The sequence below is a fragment of the Miscanthus floridulus genome, chromosome 10 (assembly GCF_019320115.1).
Source record: "Miscanthus floridulus cultivar M001 chromosome 10, ASM1932011v1, whole genome shotgun sequence".
NCBI lineage: Eukaryota > Viridiplantae > Streptophyta > Magnoliopsida > Poales > Poaceae > Miscanthus > Miscanthus floridulus.
In genome coordinates, this window is record NC_089589.1 from 33,291,281 (window position 1) to 33,310,080 (window position 18,800).

General features: G+C 47.4%; 1 pseudogene; it reads left to right on the forward strand.

Moving 5' to 3' along the window:
• LOC136488371 (eukaryotic translation initiation factor 2 subunit gamma-like) overlaps window positions 1-13,256 on the forward strand; it is a 28,169-nt pseudogene extending 14,913 nt beyond the window's left edge.
• Window positions 13,257-18,800: the final 5,544 nt, after the last annotated feature.

An 18,800-nucleotide genomic window follows, 5' to 3' on the forward strand; every position in this document is an offset into this window, starting at 1 on the left:
TTTTGGGGTTGAGCCTAAAAGCAAAAGTGTAGAGCTTGTCAAGTTATACAAAGTTTGTTTTTGGAGTTTTCAAAGTTATTTAGAAAAATTTGAAGTAATTTGAAAAGGCGAGATTCTTTAAATGTTCCCTTTTTGAATTCAAATTTGTATTTCAAAATGTAGACCGAATTTGGGTATGGTTATAAAAGCAAAGTTGTAGAACTTTAAATTTGGAACAACTTTTATTTTTGGAGATTTTTGAGTTGTTACATAAATTTGGGAGTAATTTGGATTTTTAAATCGAATGGTAGTTTGGTAATTCTGATGAACAGTAACCGCGGAAGCCAACTCACCGTCTACGATCTTCCTTCTGCTTCCAGACGTGACGGTGGCCACCCTTGGCTTCGCGTTGGCACGGGAAAGGCTCCTGCGTGGCTTCTCCTTGCTTCTGAGCCACTCTATAAGGACTTCACCGTCGCCGTTTTTCGCCACTCTCCTCCTCTGTTTTCCAGTCGCCATCGTCGCTGCTCTGTCGTGCGTTTGCTGTCACCATAGTGCCTCCACCATTTTGGCAAAGCTTGTTCCAGCTCCGCCTACTCCTTACGCACCTAGCCAACTGAGTCTTGGTGTTTGATTCCACTGGGAACCCGCTGTGCACGCCTTTCTTCCTCATGGCCGGTAACCTCACCGTCGTGCTTGTGCCGTCGTGGCCAGCGCTCTCCGTCGCCGGAGCACCGCCACCGTCGACGTTTTGATCCGTCGTGGTTGCTTGGATCGTCGACCTGCTTCACCGTTGCTTCTCCAGCCCTGTTCTTTGCTCCATCGAGTTTAGGGTAAGCTACTGGTGCTTCCTGTGCACGTCGAACCACTCATTCGTTGTTCTTTCGATCCAGCTTTATGCTCTAGTGCGTTCGGGATGAGCTCCAGGTTCTTTTCCGAGTTGTTTTTGTGAGCTCCAGGTTCTTTTCCGAGTTGTTTGTGTGAGCTCCAGGTTCTTTTCCGAGTTGTTTTTGCGAGCTCCAGGTTCTTTTCCGAGTTGTTTTTGTGTGAGCTCCAGGTTCTTTTCCGAGTTGTTTTTGTGAGCTCCAGGTTCTTTTCCGAGTTGTTTTGTGAGCTCCAGGTTCTTTTCCGAGTTGTTTTTGTGAGCTCCAGGTTCTTTTCCGAGTTGTTTTTGTGAGCTCCAGGTTCTTTTCCGAGTTGTTTTGTGTGAGCTCCAGGTTCTTTTCCGAGTTGTTTGTATGAGCTCCAGGTTCTTTTCCGAGTTGTTTGTATGAGCTCTAGGTTCTTTTCCGAGTTGTTTGTGTGATCGGGTGAGTTCAAATTGGAATTTTTCCTTTTTCAGAAATGATTGAATAGTGCTGTAATTTGTTATTTTTGTTTAGATTTATTTAGAGCTCCAAAAATTATGAATATTTTTGTGTGACCTCTCTGTGATGTATATTATTTAGGAAAAATATTAAATGTTACTTTTCAGTAATTTTTGAATGTGAAAAAAATTGCTTAATTAATTAATAAATAAGTTTCCATGATTTTTCTAGGCTTAATTAATTATCCAAAAAAAATTATGAAAATTGTTTTGCCACTTAGTTATCATGTGATGAACCTTTACAAAAATTTTGAGTTCAATTGAAATAAGTTTTATGAATATGTTTAATTAGTTGTTAATTGGCATCCATCATCGAGCATCATATTTTGTATCTCGCATCATGTTAAACATGGCATTGTTACTACGTGTAGTGAACGAAGGTGAACACGTGGTAGTTAATCAAGTTGTGGAGGAGGTTAATCCGTCTGTTGAGGTTGCATCGAATACGTGTGAAACGTCGTAGGAGCCAGACTTTTCCATCAACGAAGGCAAGCCCCGGATGCATACAACCCTACCTTGTGTTTTATAAATTAATTTCGCTTTTGCTTTCCGTTACTGCATTAAGTGATTAGGAGTTAAGTAAGAGCCTAATTGGTGCATTACCACCCTTGTTATTCCATATTTACCATATTACCAGTTTTAAACTCGTATATGCCTAGTCTTGCTTAGCTATGCATAGAACGATGAAAATCAGGTGATTACCTATCACCTGCAAGTTTTAAATAGAACATTGGTTAATTATGTTAGCATGTGATATGGGAATGTGGAGTAATAAATCTAGACCGGGCGGACTCGGTGAGTGTGAGCCATAAGACATGGAGGTCTTGTGAGCGGGGTCTTTCCGCCTGTGTCGATTAAGGCACGTCCGTTGTTGAATTGCATGAGGTGAGAATTTGTAGTACTAACCACATACTCCGGTAAGCCTGAACTTGGCGATTCTATTACGAGAATGGCTACTCGCGCACTGGGAGTGGAGAGATGGCGGGAATAGCGTGTACCCACGTGGCTATGGGCTGGATTGGTGGAGTACTGTATTCTCGGGTGGCGCGGACCCATTCTTGCTTTAGAGGATCCGAGGGTAGGTTGATATATGTGAGTCGGGGACGTGCATATGTCGTGTGGTCTGGAATCCCCAGCTGGGCTTAATCGGTTCGAATCGTCGTTGCTCCTCGGTTATGGAGACTCAACTCACTGTTCATCATCGTAGCATTAATAACTAGAACTTGAATAAGGCTTGTGAAGGTGTTGGATATGAAGTTTCATGATATCAGTATGGATCGTGTCAGCTTTGTATATGATTTTATGAAGCTTTCTATATAAAGACTTTTGTTAAAGAGCTTTTACGCAAAAGAACTTTGATTATTGCGGAAGCCATACCTTGAATCCCTGAGCCTGCATTCCTGAGTTCTATCAGTTTTATTTCGGTTAAGTCTTGTTGAGTACTTTTGTACTCAGGGTTCGTTGACCCTTGTTGCAGGTGAGCCTCATGAGCAGATCTGTTTTGGATCGTGCTGCATGACTATCGTTCGTTCTGACGATGAGAAGTAAATGTGTGATCCTTGGGCAGGATGTTTATTTTGTGTGATAAGTTTATGTTAATTATGCCACTCCACTACTACTATGGTTTGTAATAATTATCGAACTTAGTTTGTAAGGTTTGAAACAACTGGTTTGTAAACTATATTATCGTAAGACTTCCGCTGTGTTTACTCTGGTTTTGATATTTGAATAAATGTTGTAATACTGCAATGACTCTGTAACGTGATCCTGCTCGGAAATCGTGGATGATTCGGGGTTCCACGGGGACACCCGACAGTCTTCTTAAGTTACTAGGAACATATGCATAGTCGTCAGAGGTCGTTGGACAGTGACAGGTGCATGTGGGTCCTATAATTTAGGAGGTTCTGCCACACAACCACACAGGCGTTCTACGACATGATGGACTCGGCACCGAAACCCCTTCACGATCGGTCAACGGTGTCTCAACTGGATGTCATTGGACGCTTAATGGGGTTGAAGTCCGAGTTAAACTTGAGTCGACCTGGCTTCGATAAGATGTTGGCCGTGATTAGCACCCTGCTTCCGGAGGGCCACATTCTGCCAAAGAGCATGTACGAGTCACAGAAACTCCTTTGTGCACTTAAGATGCCGTATGAGCAGATACATGCTTGTCCGAAGGGGTGTGTGCTATTTAGGAAAGAACACGAGCATGCAAGGTTCTGTCCAAAGTGTAAATCCTCCAGGTACCTGGAGGTAGACTCTGATGATGGCCAGAAGAGGCAACTTACGATCCCCGTGAAAATCATACGGTACCTTCCGTTCCTACCGAGGATCCAACGGCTATACATGACCGAGGAATCCGCGAAATATATGACATGGCACAAAAATGGCAAACGGTACAATCCTGACAAGATGGTACATCCATCTGATGGTGAAGCTTGGATCCGCTTTAATGACAAACATCGTGACAAAGCAGATGAGGCTCGTAATGTACGTATCGCGCTGGCAATAGATGGGTTCAATCCTTATAGAATGATGGCTGCCCCATACACATGTTGGCCCGTCTTCGTTATCCCCCTTAATCTCCCCCCGGTGTCTCCTTTCAATGACATAACGTATTCTTGTCGTTGATAATTCCTAGACACCCAGGGAGTAATATGGGTGTGTTCATGGAGCCCGTGTTTGATGAATTGGTCTGTGCTTGGGACGAAGGGGTATGGACATACGATCGAGCTACAAAGACAACCTTCAAAATGCACGTTTACCACCACTCCCTACATGACTTCCTAGCGTATGGGATATTATATGCCTGGTGTGTTCATGGGAAGTTCCCATGCCTAATATGCAAGGAAGGTGTGAGGTTCATTTGGTTGCAGAAGGGTGGCAAGTATTCATCGTTCGACAGGCATCGTCAATTCCTACCTCTTGACCATCCATTCAGACAAGACATCAAGAACTTTACGAAAGGTGTCAAAGTGACAAACCCTGCACCACGGATGATGACTGGTGCCGAGGTTCATGCTCAGATAGATGCTCTCGTGTCCAATGAAGAAGGTGGTTTTGTGGGATATGGTGAGCAACATATGTGGACTCATATCTCGGGCATGACGAGGCTCCCCTATTTCGATGACCTTCTTCTGCCTCATAACATTGATGTAATACACACTGAAAAGAATGTCGCCGAGGCACTTTGAGCAACACTCATGGACACTAAAAAGTCTAAGGACAACCCTAAGGCTAGAGTGGACTTGGCAACATTGTGCGATAGACCAAATCAAGAGATGCAGCCTCCTAGTCATGGCAAGACCTGGAGAAGGCCTAAGGCCAATTTCGTCTTGAAAAAGGACCAAAGGAGGGAAGTACTTGAATGGATCAAGACGCTAATGTTCTCTGATGGGTATGCATCGAATCTAAAGAGGGGAGTGAACTTAGGCACTCTGCGAGTCAACGGGATGAAGAGTCATGACTACCACATATGGATTGAGCGGCTTCTTCCAGCGATGGTTCAAGGCTATGTCCCAAAGCATGTCTGGCAAGTGCTGGCAGAGTTGAGCTACTTATTCCACCAGCTTTGTGCCAAGGAGCTCTCTCGGACCGTCATTGATGACTTGGAAAAAGCGGCACCCGTGTTGCTCTGTAAGTTGGAGAAGATCTTTCCACCTGGCTGCTTCTTGCCGATGTAGCGTTTGATTGTGCACCTCCCGTATGAGACACGGATGGGGGGGCCATGCAAAACCGTTGGTGCTATCCAATCGAGAGATATCTGAAGACTCTTCGCAACAAATATAGAAATAAAGCCAAAATTGAGGCTTCCATTGCAGAGACATACATTCTAGAGGAGGTGTCGAACTTCACAGAGAAATACTACACTGAGAACCTTCCTAGCGTTTATAATCCACCCCCTCATTACAATGCTGGCGAAAATGAATCGAACCTCAGCCTTTTCCAAGGGCAACTCGGAAGCGCAAGTGCATCGACCACTAAGCAATTGAAAAATGAAGAGTGGCACAGTATCATGCTATATGTGTTGACCAACCTTGTCGAGGTGCAGCCGTTCATTGGGTAAGTTCTGAACGAACTTGTTTCATTTTGCCGTATGTCCTTGTTTCTTCGTCCAACCCCTTGTTTCTCGTTGGTACAGGGAATTTCTTCGTCAATCCTGGCATGGATCAAGGCAACCTACCCCGTAAGAAAATGATACCCTTGTTTCACGGGGTGCGGGACCAGAGAGCCCCGATTTCATTTGTTGGTTCAAACAGAAAGCCCAAACTGATGCGCCTATAAGTGACGACCTGAGACAGGTTGCAAACGGCTGTGCCGTTAGGGTCAAGTCATTTACCGGTTATGACGTGAATGGATATCGTTTTCACACAGCAAGCTATGAGCAGAGTCGGCCCAATCAAAAAACCACAAACAGTGGAGTTGTTACTCCCGGCACTGATAGACTCGACTATTATGGAAGAATTGAAGAAATCTATGAACTATCATTCTATGGTTCCAAACCTCTTACTCCTATCATATTCAAATGCCACTAGTTTCATCCTGGTGTAACAAGACGGACCCCTAAGCTTGGGCTAGTCGAGATTCGATAGGATTCCGTCTATCTAGGAAAAGATGTCTACATTGTGGCTCAACAGACCGTCCAGGTTTATTATACGTCATACGCGTGCAAAGACGCCGAGCATCTTAAGGGTTGGTCTATTGTGCACAAGGTATCGCCACACGGTAAACTATCTGTCCCAAACGATGAAGATTACAACTTCAACCCAAACACATATGATGGAGAGTTCTATCAAGAAGAGGGGCTACAAGGGAGGTTTGACATAGACTTAACCAAAGAGATAGGAATGGAAGTAGACAATGAAAGGGATGATGACGAGGACGCTAGAGACGAGGTGCGAAATCTGAAGGACATACAAATGCTTGAGCGATTATGTTTAGGCAATGACAATGAAGACAACATTCCTCCTTTGGATAGTGTTGATGAGTTGGACAATGTTGATAGTGATGACGAGACCTATGATCCAGCTAATCTTAATCATAAAGATTATTTCTAATACATGTAATACTATGTTTTTTGTAATTATGTTTTGTTCATTTTTGCATATATTTCTAATACATGTATTACTATGTTTTTTGTAATTATGTTTTGTTCATTGTTGCACCTATTTCTAATTACGCCTTGTTTTTCTTTTTTATTGTAGGTGATTGAACAAAGATGGCGTGCGATTGTCATAGGTACGTGAACTCGATTTTTCAAAGACCACGCCGGCTGTAGGAGGAGGCGGAGGGGGCGGCGGAGGGATCGGACAGGAGGAGGAGGAGGAGGAGGAGGACTGTCAGCCGTAGGAGGGGGCCGTCTCCTCCCACGCCGCATGAGGAGGACCGCCAGCCGCAGGAGGAGGTGGCGCCCGTGGACGAGTCGGACGAGGAGCTGGTTCGGTAGACGGACGAGGAGGAGGAGGAGGAGGAGGAGGAGGAGGGGGAGGCGACAGGCACGGGTTCCGCTTTCTCCGACTCCTCTTTGAGTGTCTACTTGCGAGGTCCCGCGAGCCTCCCATAGGTTCCGCTTCCTCACCAACGCCTAGTGATTCGCCCCGAAGGGCAAAAGTAAGTAACTTTATATGTTATCACCACTACTTCATATGATATGATGAAAAAAAACTAATAATTTTTCTTAATCACTTGTGCAGGAACTGGGTGGTTGTGTCGGGTGGTAGCGCATGGCTAGTCAACGGCATCCTAGGTCTTCTGTGCAGGCAACACTTCCCCGGCATTGTCACGTACGCATCGAAGACGGAGCCGGCCTACTCGTTTGACCACTACGTCGTCGCCCCCGATGCGGAGTACCCCAACAAGGCAGCGCGGGTGAAGGCAGAGTTTTGGGTAAGTCTTCCTCGCACAACATTGCTCAATACGTCATATTCATTGGACTTTTCATGAAATAATGAATGGATACATCGCTTTTGTATACAGACTTATTACAGATGTGAGGAGGGATTTGAGGCCAGGGCGGAGCAGGTGACTACCAAAGCCTGTAAAAAACTCATCACCGACATGCATCACGAGGTGCGCATCCAGGCCATCGTAACCTACTACGGATCAAAGCTTGGAGAGAGGAAAACCAAGAAAGACGCAAGAGAGATGCAGCTGACCAGGGAGCAGTACCTTGAGGTAAATGAAGAACATCAATATTGATTCGTTTTGAGATTAAGTTGGTTTAATTTGATCTTCTGATATGTCCAATACTTGATGACGTGTAGATGATTCCCTGGTGGTGCCAAGCGTATCCTGAGTGCTGGGCGATGATGGTGGAGAGGTGGTTCATGGAGGAGTACCTCAAGATGCACAGGGATGCCCAGGACCGTCGTTTGCAGATGCAAGGTCCAGCACATCATCAAGGCAGCCGCAGCCTCGCCGGATACAAACAAGCATGGGTACGCGAATTCATTTATCTATTGTGACGCTCAGTTCTGCCTGATTTCTAATCATCGTGCTGTCTTTCTCGCAGTCGGCGTCACATAGTGGCCAGGCTTGCTCGGACTTCCAGGCATGGTGTATGGCCCACAAGGGCAAGGCGACGTCCGACGTCTCCTTCAACCTGGAGGACCCGCTGAAGGCATACACGAACCCGAGCGTCCACTCCCGCATCAATGAGTACACTGAGGTGGCGAGGTCGCTCCATGGGTCAGACCACGATCCAAGCACCCAGAACTTCGATGGAGAGGCCGTCATGAGGGCGGGGCAAGACAAGAAGCATGGGCGGTTCTGGTTTGGCGACGACGTCATCGACATGGTCTCTACTCCCTCTCTCTCCCAGATCCGAGCACGGAGCACGAGCGAGAGCCCGGCCATTCGCACACGGTCGACTGCTGCACAGCACCGGGTCGACGCACTCGAGGTTATTCCTGTTTTACTCGTCATACATTGATCTTTACACACCTTAATTAGCTTTGCATTACTGAAACATTGGAGTGAAATATTGCAGGCCCGACTGGAACAAGAAATGAGGCAACGTCAGGAGCTGGCGGCCCAGCTGGATGCCGAGCAGACCGAGCGGCAGGCCCAGGCGCAGAGGCTGACGGACATTACAGAGTTCCTACAAGGGCTTGGGCAACGTGCGGGGTTCTCTCTGTCAGCTGGGCTGTTGGTTCCACCTCCGTCTCCGCGTGCTGCAGCTGCAGCTACTCCTGTGAGTATGAAAGTTTTTTACTTTCGCTTGTGCTTTGCTTGTATGACCTCTACCTTTCTAGATTAGCTATCCAAATAATCTTGTTTCACAAGCAATCTTTACTCCTTTGTGCAGTCTCCATCTGATGGTGGTTCGAATAATTCACCTCATGCACCTCCGAATGATGGAGCTGGGCCTTCACCACAGTCGCAGTGGCCGAGATGAGTGCACGTTATATTTTTTTCATTTGTTGTTCACTTGGTGATGGACTTGTGATATACTTGTGATGCACTTGTGGACTTTGATGGACTTATGGATTTATTTGGATAGACTTGAGCACTTATTATTATATATGTGATATATATTGTGATGGATTTGATATGTGCAGATGGATGGGATATATATGTGATGAATGAGATATATATGTGATGGATGAGATATATATGTGATATATGTTTGTATGAATTTATTTGTCATGATGGAATGTAAAAAAAATCAAAAATTGCCGTTTTGGGTCACTTTGCCGAGTGTTGCACTTGGTAAAGGACACCGTTGCCGAGTGCCATGGTCACAGTACTCGGTAAAGCTGGAAAAATTGTCGATCGGAAAACCGTTTTTTCAGCTTTGCCGAGTGCCATGACCATGGCACTCGGCAAAGATTTTTTTTAAAAAAAAATTCAAACTTTGCCGAGTGCCAAACAGAGGGCACTCGGCAAAGAATTTTTTTAAAAAAAAATTCAAACTTTGCCGAGTGCCAGCCAGAGGGCACTCGGCAAAGAATTTTTTTTTAAAAAAATTTCAAACTTTGCCGAGCGCCGGCCAGGGGGCACTCGGCAAAGAGATTTTTTTAAAAGAAAAATGCAAACTTTGCCGAGCGCCGGCCAGGGGGCACTCGGCAAAGAATTTTTTTTTAAAAAAAAATAAAAAATATTTGCCGAGTGCCTGCAGGGTTGGCACTCGGCAAAGAGACCGTCAACGGTGTCGGCGTCGTGATGGTCGCTTCTCTTTGCCGAGTGCCCCCGGGGCTCTCGGCAAAGCCTTTGCCGAGTGTAATTTGGCCTTTGCCGAGTGCCTCAGGTACTCGACAAAGAACCTGAATCCAGTAGTGGCGCCTGTGTGATCAGGGTGGCCCTGCGGGAAGTAGTAGACGGCGGCGCCGATGGGCGGCACGGCGCACAGGGAGCCTGGGCACGCTTGCCACAGCTGCGGGTGCACGCTGCGCCCCTCGGGGTAGGCATGGCCAGCGGCGGCCTCCGGCGATGGGGCCGGCGGGGGCATCTGCGCCACGAACGTGAGCGTCGTCGTCCCGAGCCGCGTGGGCGCGCAGGCTGCAGCAACAGACATGACTGGGCCCTCTCTAGTCTAGTCCACGAGGAGAGCAACTTCCGGTGAAGGATGTGGAGTGCGGTTGCTATCAGAAACGTGTACAGTGGACTCAAATACTACTCGTGCGGTTGCAGCCTTGCAAGGTTCGCGCGGGCGGGTCGCGGGACGTGGAACGAGAACGAGTCAAGCAGCAGCAGCGATGCTGTCCAGGATGACCGGGAAGGAGGGGACGAGATCGTGGCGGTTCCGGTCGTGGTTGCGGCGACGCGCTGGAGTTCGTGGCAGCCAGCCTCGGGAGGCCCGGTGGCTGGTGGGGCGGTGGCGTCGGCGTGGGGACCAGGGTCGGCGAAAGGCTCCGTAGCAGGTGGGCCGCGCTGTTCCGGCGCGCGGGAGCAAGGTGCAGCTGCGCTGTAGGGAGAGAGTGAGGCCGGCCGGCGTCCTCCTCGCGCGACCGGCCACCTCTGTCTGTCTCGTGTCTCGTGCGAGCACCCATGCAGTGGCCACCCATGCCATGGCGCCGAGAACCCATGCAGCACGCGCGTGCGACACTTGGACGGGCGCGTTCCTGGCTCGTGCCGTCGTGCTCGTGCACGCCTCGTAGAGCCCGCACACGCCGCTGCGGTGCTGGTGAGCCACTGAGCCTTGCGACGTGGGCTCACGTGGGCAGGCGGGCACAGCACAGGGCAGCCACAGCCAGCCACTGCCCCATTGCGACGGACGCTGGCCCTGGCTGGTCTCCCTCTACGGGGCCGGCCTGCGGCGACGCCGCCGCGTGGCGTGCTACGTGTGAGGCGCCGGGGTGGGGCGACCTGGAGAGTCGCCGCTCATGCATGCTGACATGCGCGCGCTGGATGGGTTCACTGCAGGCATGCCCGACACCAGCTCGACCCGCCACGGGCACACGCGGTTCACGTTCCGCAGGAGCTCGGGCTCGTCCCAGGTCACCTACGAAATCGGAGAAGCAGCCACCACGATTTACCGAACGCCATCTTGAAGCGCAGGCCGGGGCACCAGGGGGCCTGCATGGACTCCTTGACGGCGGCCGCACGAGCTGGTTGCGGTATGTACGTGCATGCGCCCAGTTCTGTCGAAGCCGGAGGAGCCGCGCACGGCGCCGGAGAGTCGCCCGAAGCCGAAAGAGCCGCCGAAGGGCGCGGCGTGCACCCGCAGCTGTGGCAGGCGTGCGCGGGCTCCCTGTGCGCTGTGCCGCCCGTCGGCGCCGCCGTCTACTACTTCCCGCAGGGCCACGCCGATCACGCAGGCGCCGCCGCCGTGGACCTGCGCGCCACGGGCGTGCGCGTCTCGCCGTTCGTGCCGTGCCACGAGGCGGCCGTCAGGCTCACGGCGGAGCCCGACACCGACGACGTCTACGCCAGGATGCCTCGTCCCGCTCCGCCCCTGGGAGCCGGTGGCGGACGTGGGCGACGGCCAGCAGCGGCAGAAGCCGGCACAGCGGCAGCCCAGTCCGCTGTCTTTCGCCAAGACGCCGACGTGCATGCATGCGTGTGTGCGGCGTCCACCTGGACCCGGAGGTGCCACGTCGGTTAAAAAATTAAAACAAAGGGGGTATGAGCTAGGAATGCACCACTAACAAAGATTATGGACCCAAAAACCCACTTTCAGAGTTGATAGACCTAAGTGAAACTAGAGCGCAAGTTGATGGGCCACCCATGCATTTAACTATTTTTTATATATACAGGGCTTATGGCAGTGGCAAAGAAGATAGCCCTCTCTGTGACGTGCCAGGTTTTGAAAACTGTAGGATGAAGCTCCTGAGACATGTTTCATTTGTGGATTGCCTGGTATGATGAAACCTTTCTCATATCAGTTCTGTTTCACATGTCTACTTAGGGTTCAGATTCACAGATTCAGATCAGTTGCTATGGTAGATGTCTGTATCTTTTGCACAAAATTTTGGATTCTGTTTGCCTCCATCGATGTTGTTAATTCCTTCATGCTGCAACAACATTAAGCGATGTAATATGCTAGATGAATCATTGTTCCCTCAGACTGACATGTTGATTATCAGTATACTTTTTTTTTCTGTAAGAAGTAATAAAAAAGTTCATTCTCATTAAGCATTTGACTAGCAGTCTGACCAGCTTCATTATACATTGTTTCTTATTTACTTTGACATTTCCATAACAATATATTCATCTTGTAAACAGGGGCACGACATTCTCATGGCTACAATGCTTAATGGAGCGGCTATCATGGATGGAGCACTGCTTCTGATTGCAGCAAATGAGAGCTGCCCACAACCCCCGACATCTGAGCACCTTGCAGCTGTTGAGATTATGCGTCTTCAACGTATTATCATTCTGCAGAACAAGATTGATCTTATCCAGGAAAGTGCAGCAATGAACCAGCATGAAGCAATCCAAAAATTTATACAGGTCAGAGCTGCTCCTTGTCTCTTAGATAACAGCAAGTATTTTACGAAATTCAGTTTGTCATGATTATATTCTTGTGCTCAGGGAACAATAGCTCAGGGTGCTCCTGTGGTGCCAATCTCAGCACAGCTGAAGTACAACATTGATGTTATCTGTGAATACATTGTGAAAAAGATTCCTATACCAGAGAGGAATTTCACCTCTCCACCCAACATGATTGTTATTCGCTCGTTTGATGTGAACAAACCTGGTTCAGAGGTTAATGATATAAGGGTGGAGTAGCAGGTGGCAGTATCCTCAAGGTGTGTAATAATTCTTGATATCTGAACATACAGTAATCGATATTTGTGCATGCAGTATTTTCGTTCTGTGGAAGTACATGATGATTGAGTTCCTTTGTGAAGGGAGTCCTGAGGGTGAACCAGAAAATCGAAGTGCGCCCAGGCATTGTGATGAAGGAAGAAAGTGGCAGAATTAAGTGCACACCCATCTACACCAGGATCGTGTCCCTGTATGCTGAGCAGAATGAGCTCCAGTTTGCCGTTCCTGGGGGCCTAATTGGAGTTGGAACTACCATGGACCCGACACTGACTCGTGCTGATAGGCTGGTCAGTCAGGTCCTTGGTGAAGTCGGATCGCTGCCTGATGTTTACATTGAGTTAGAGGCCAGTGATGTCATATCTTTGGGACCGCCCAGTGTAAACAGAATGTACCATATCTGATACTTTTGTTTGCAGGTGAACTTCTTCCTCCTCCGGAGGCTGCTGGGCGTGAGGACAAGTGGAACCGAAAGGGCAAGCAGGGTCTCAAAGCTCGCCAAGGGTGAGATCCTGATGCTTAACATTGGGTCGATGTCTACAGGAGCAAAGGTTGTCGCTGTCAAGAATGATCTTGCTAAGCTAGCGCTCACCGCTCCAGTATGCACCAACAAGCTCGGCGCATTGAGAAGCATTGGCGTCTCATTGGCTGGGGCACGATCCAGGCTGGCATTACACTCGACGTCCCACCCTGCCCGCTCTAAATCTATACTAAATACACCACACGTTTGACGATTAATTGACCCAAAAATAGAGTTTGGAGATGTGGCAAGGTATAGAGTTGTTGGGAACGATTTTTGTGAGATGGAGAAGAAAACCTGAAACCAAATAATAATAATTGTTTTTGTTTGCAAATCTGTTTTCCTGCTATCTTATTGATGAGCTGATGTGTTGAATAAGTTTTCACCCAGTTGGTTTAATGATAAGCTTGAATTTAAATCGTGTACTTTTCATGGTAAGTTGCTAATGCTGTGCTGGTTGACATGAATTATTAGTTCATCTGTACAGTGATAGTTTAGTTGCTGATGCTGTGCAGGTTTTTTTTAACAGATGTTGTGCAGGTTGACATGAATTATTAGTTCATCTGTACAGTGATAGTTGATACTTCTGCATCATTTTCTCGTTTTACATAATTCAACTTATCCTTAGGCCTAATTTGGAAGCAAGGGGAGCCCATTTCAGGGAGGGAAAACCTCCCATAGATAACTAAAGAGTAAAATGCACCGGAGGTCCATTAACTTTCGTTAGGGTGTCATCGAGGTCCATCAACTTTGAAACTGTATTTTTGGGTCAATGAACTTTTAAAATAGTTTACTGCAGGTCCATACCCATTTATTTAATCTTAAATCCAATGTACATTTGCAGAAAACCCCCTACCTTTCTTTATCTTCTACGCGCTCACTACGGGATACAGTAGCTTTGCCGAGTGCCAGGGGACCAAAAATACTCGGCAACTTCTTTGCCGAGTGTAACACTCGGCATACAACACACGACATTAATTTGTCGACAAACAGTAGTTTGCCGAATGTTTTTTATCGCGCACTCGGCAAATAGTTTGCCGAGTGTCAATAAACACTCGGCAAAAATAAACTCTCGGCAAAAAAAATGTTATCAGGATGGCATGGTGACGGCGATTTTGTCGAGTGCACGACGGAAACACACTCGACAAAGTTTCTCAAGTTTGCCGAGTGTCAAGCCAAAAACACTCGGCAAAGTTTCTAAACGTTGCCGAGTGTTAATTCCAAAACACTCAATAAAGTTTATAAAGTTTGCCGAATGTCGAGACGAAAACACTCGGTAACGTTTCTAAAGTTTGCCGAGTGCCAAGACCAAAGCACTCGGCAAAGTTTACACACTTTGCCGAGTGTCACGCCCAATACACTCGGCAAACAAGCGCGCAACGAACAGATTTTATGGTCACTTTGCCGAGTGTCCATTAGAATACACTCGGCAAAGACAAAACACTCGGCAAAAAAAGTTCCCAGAATAACAGAAATTGGTCTCTTCGCCGAGTGTTTTGGCTTGACACTCGGTAACGCCTCGCTTTGCCGAGTGTTACACTCGACAAAGCGACCAATACCCCTTTTTTACTAATCTGTCCCGTATAACGGATCCCTCTCAATTCACAATAAACCATCACAATTCACAATAAAGCATCATCACAGGCATAATTATATGTCACAGGCATAATAAATCATCATCATAATTCACAATAAACCATCATCACAAGTCACAACTAAGTCACAATAAGCCACAAATGCAAATGCAATCACTGCGGAGGCCCTTGGAACCACTGCGACAAATCTAGGTCTTGAGACTGATTATTTGATGCCGCCGATTGATTCTACACAAAAGAGAAGAGATTGCATGTGTAAGCTGCAGATATAAAAAACCTCAATGCAATCAGAAAGTATAAGTAGTGTCTTGAAAAAAATACTTGCACGTAAGTATATATAGTACTAATAAAAAACTCACAGCAATCCGACCATGCATGTTCAGTTAGTATATCTTACCTATTAGTATTAGTTTAAGCCATGCAGTGGGGGGCTTAGAGTTAGAAGCCGGAGCTGGCAGGGCCATGCCAATGGGAGTGCAGGCCATGCGCAGTAGCAGCGAGCATGCCATTGAAGTCTGTGTTATTACTATTATAAAATTCTGGGCTTGTGGCAGGCTACAGAAACTAACAGTCAGCTCATGACAGTTTTTTTAATGAAAGTCTGCTCCTAACATTTGTACAGAGCTATCACAGCTTACTGATGATGGATGTGGCCAGGTGCATATCTGAGGCAAGCAGTTTGAAACTGCAACAGAGATTACTTTGGATTTAAGATGGCAAATTGTTGATTGATGCACATAACTCATCTATCTTCTGAATTTCTGAAACCAGTCAAATAATACTGCATTGCCTATGTACTCTAAAGTTCTCTAAGTCATCTCGTGGAAAAGGGATGGCTTTCACACTTAAAAATGATAGCATTCACTCAAGCACTACATATCAATTTCATATTACAAACTGATCGGCATTCCTGGAGAAAAGAAAAGGTAATTCAGGTTGAGCTCTCACTAGATGCAGCTCAAACTGAAATTGTAATGAAAGGAGAAACAAAGAGAAGTAATTCAGGAAACAACACACTAAAAAAGAGTGGCAAAAGCTGCCTACCAGAAGAGTACAGCTGCACCTTGGCGGTAGAACATTCAGAAGTGAATACTTTAAAAGCTTAGACTCAGCGGCATGCAAGAAATTGGGAAGAACTGAACAACAGTACTGCACTAGATCCAGAGCTACCAACAAGAGTACTGCACTAGGATCTTGTACGGACGAAAATTCCAATACTAAACAAGATTTCAGAAGCACCAACCGGAGTACTACACTAGGATCTGGAACCCAAACACTGAATCTAGTGCAGACGAGCTAATTAGAAGCGCAGGCCACGTACTCGGCAGCAGCAAAGGCGACAAACTCGGCAGCGGCGCAAGCGATGACGCTGCTTTGTACTTGCACTAGCCACCATCGCGCCCTTTTCCCTTTTCCACGAGATGCTTATCTTAACCTTGCATATTCTCTGTCTCTATCTCACTGGTTGCCTATGTACTCTAAAGTTCTATAAGTCATTTTGAGCTAACATCTAAAGTTCTCTAAGTCACATGAGTAGTTGTGGGTGGCTGAGGTGGAGGGAATAGCATCGATGGCGGTGGCAAAGCTTGACTCATACTCGATGCAAAATTCTGCATGTATTGGAACATTTGGTCCATCCTCAACCGATTTTCTTTCTCTATCCTCTGCATCGTCTGCCGTTGTTCTTCCTCCATGTTCTGCCACTCGGCCACCACCCTCTGCTAAATCATCTCCTCCATCCTCGCCTCCATCTCCTCCCGTTGCTTCATTTCTGCTTCCACCCGGACCTATAACATTTCATCCCAATGTTATAATGCAAAGCTAAAGTACGTAACAATCAACGAACGATGAATAAAACAGAAATAACCTGGAGAGCCTCCATCTGGAACTGTGTAGCAGTTGACCGTGGGCGTATCGCTGGGCTCGCGCTCGTGCTCCTTGCTCGGATCTGGGAGAGAGTGGGAGTAGAGGCCATGTCGATTGTACTGTCGCCAATCCAGTACCGGCCATGCTTCTTGCCTCCTCCTTCCCTCATCACGATTTCTCCATCAAGATCCTGGGTGCTCGGATCGAACTGTGGCCCATGAACCTGCCTTGCCATTGCTGTGTACTCACTGACGTGGCTATGGATGCTGTGATCGCTATACGCCTCGGGCGGGTCCTCCGGGTTGAAGTCGATGTTTGCCGTCGGCCCGTCGCCTTGCCCTTTTTGGACAGAACCCATGCCTTGAACTGGGAGCAAGGCTGGCCATCATGTGACGACGACTGCGGCAAAAATGCAAAATAATTAGAAATTATGCAGAATTGACTGTTAAAATAAAGAAATGAATTCGCGTACCCATTTTTCCCTGTATTCGTTGAGGCTCAGGCTGCCTTGATGGTGTGATGCACGTGGCATCAGCAAACGCCGGTCGCGGCAAGCGTTGTGCGTCTCCACCCACCCGGGCTCCACCCACTTGTCCACCATGTATTCCCAGCACTGGGTATGTTGGGCACACCAGTACGGAGGCACATACGTCATCAAGTGTATGACATGAAAAAATAAAATTAAGCGTAATTAATCTCATAAAAAGTAAGCATTAATGTTCTATATTTACCTTCAAGAATTGTTCCCGGGTCAGGTTCATTGTTCTTGCCTCTTCTTTTTTAACCTTCATCCCTCTATGTTGAGCATAGTAGTCGATGATGGCCTGAACACGCGCCTCGTAGTGCATGTCCTTCACTAGCTTCTTGGTGGCTTCTTCAGAGATGGAGGCCGCCTTGGCCTCGTACCCCTCCTGGCATCTGTAGAAGTCCTGCATATAGACGCGATGTATATAGTCATTACTTCAAGAATGTCTAGTGAATGTGATGTATTGAGCAATGTAGTGCGAGGAATACTTACCCACAGCTCGCCCTTCACCCGCTCCGCCTTGTTGGGGAATACCCTGTCGTCACGATCAGTGGCGTCGAGGGCGGTGACGTAGTGGTCCCACGTGTAGGCCGGCTGTAGCTCTTCGCCTAACTGCACTAAGCCAGGGAAGTGTAGCATGCACAAAAGGCCAATGATGCCGTTGACCTTGCAGTTGTGATCACCCCCACTGACCTTAATCCAACCCCTGCCCAAGTGATTAAGATAAATTATTAGTTTCCATTGTAATTTTCAACATATCAAACGAAAAATTATTGAGAATATCTAAAGTTACTTACTTTTTCCTAGAGGGTCGAATCATCGGGCGTCTCTCAAGAGGTATCGGTCGCCTCAGGAGGGCCGAGGGACCTCGTAACCAGACCTGGGAACCAACTGCCTCCTCCTCCACCTGCTCCTGCTCCTCCTATACCTCCTCCTTGTCACCAGAGGCGTGCGCAGAAGGTACCTCCTCCTCGTCACCAGAGGCGTGCGCGGAAGGTACCTCCTCCTCAAACGACGACGAGGGAGCTACAGGCGACGGGGGCCTTGCCCCTTTACCCTTCCCTCCACCCCTACCTCGACCCCTCCCTTGACCTTTCCATGAAGCTGACCCTGAAGCTCTGATCTTTCCATAAAGCGCCGCGATCTTCCTCGTACCGCCCACCATTGTTCAATCACCTACAATTAAAAAGAGTAAACCAATCAGCATAGATAAACAAAACATACTTAGAAAGATATGACAAATAATAAATAAATTAGTATGGCTCATACATGTATTAGAAATAATCATCATGATCGGGATTAGCTGGATCATAAGTCTCATCATCACTATCACGCGTGTCGATATAATCATCATGATCGGGAATGTCGTCATCATTGTCATTGCCTAAATGTAATCGCTGAAGTAATTCTAAGTCCTTCACATTCTGAACCTCGTCTCCAGCGTCCTCGTCAGCAACCCTTTCATTGTCTACTTCCATTCCGATCGCTTTGGTTAAGTCTATCTCAGAACTCCCTTCGAGCCCATCTTCTCGGAAGAACTCTCCATCATATGTGTTGGGGTCTATGTTGTAATCTTCATTGTTTGGTACAGGTAGTTTACCGTGTGGCGATACCTTGTACACAACATCCCAACCCTTAAGACGGTCGTCGGTTTGGCACGGGTATGAGAGATAATAAACTTGTGCGGCCTGTTGAGCCACAATATAGACATCGTCTCCTGGTAAGAAGAATGATTGCCGA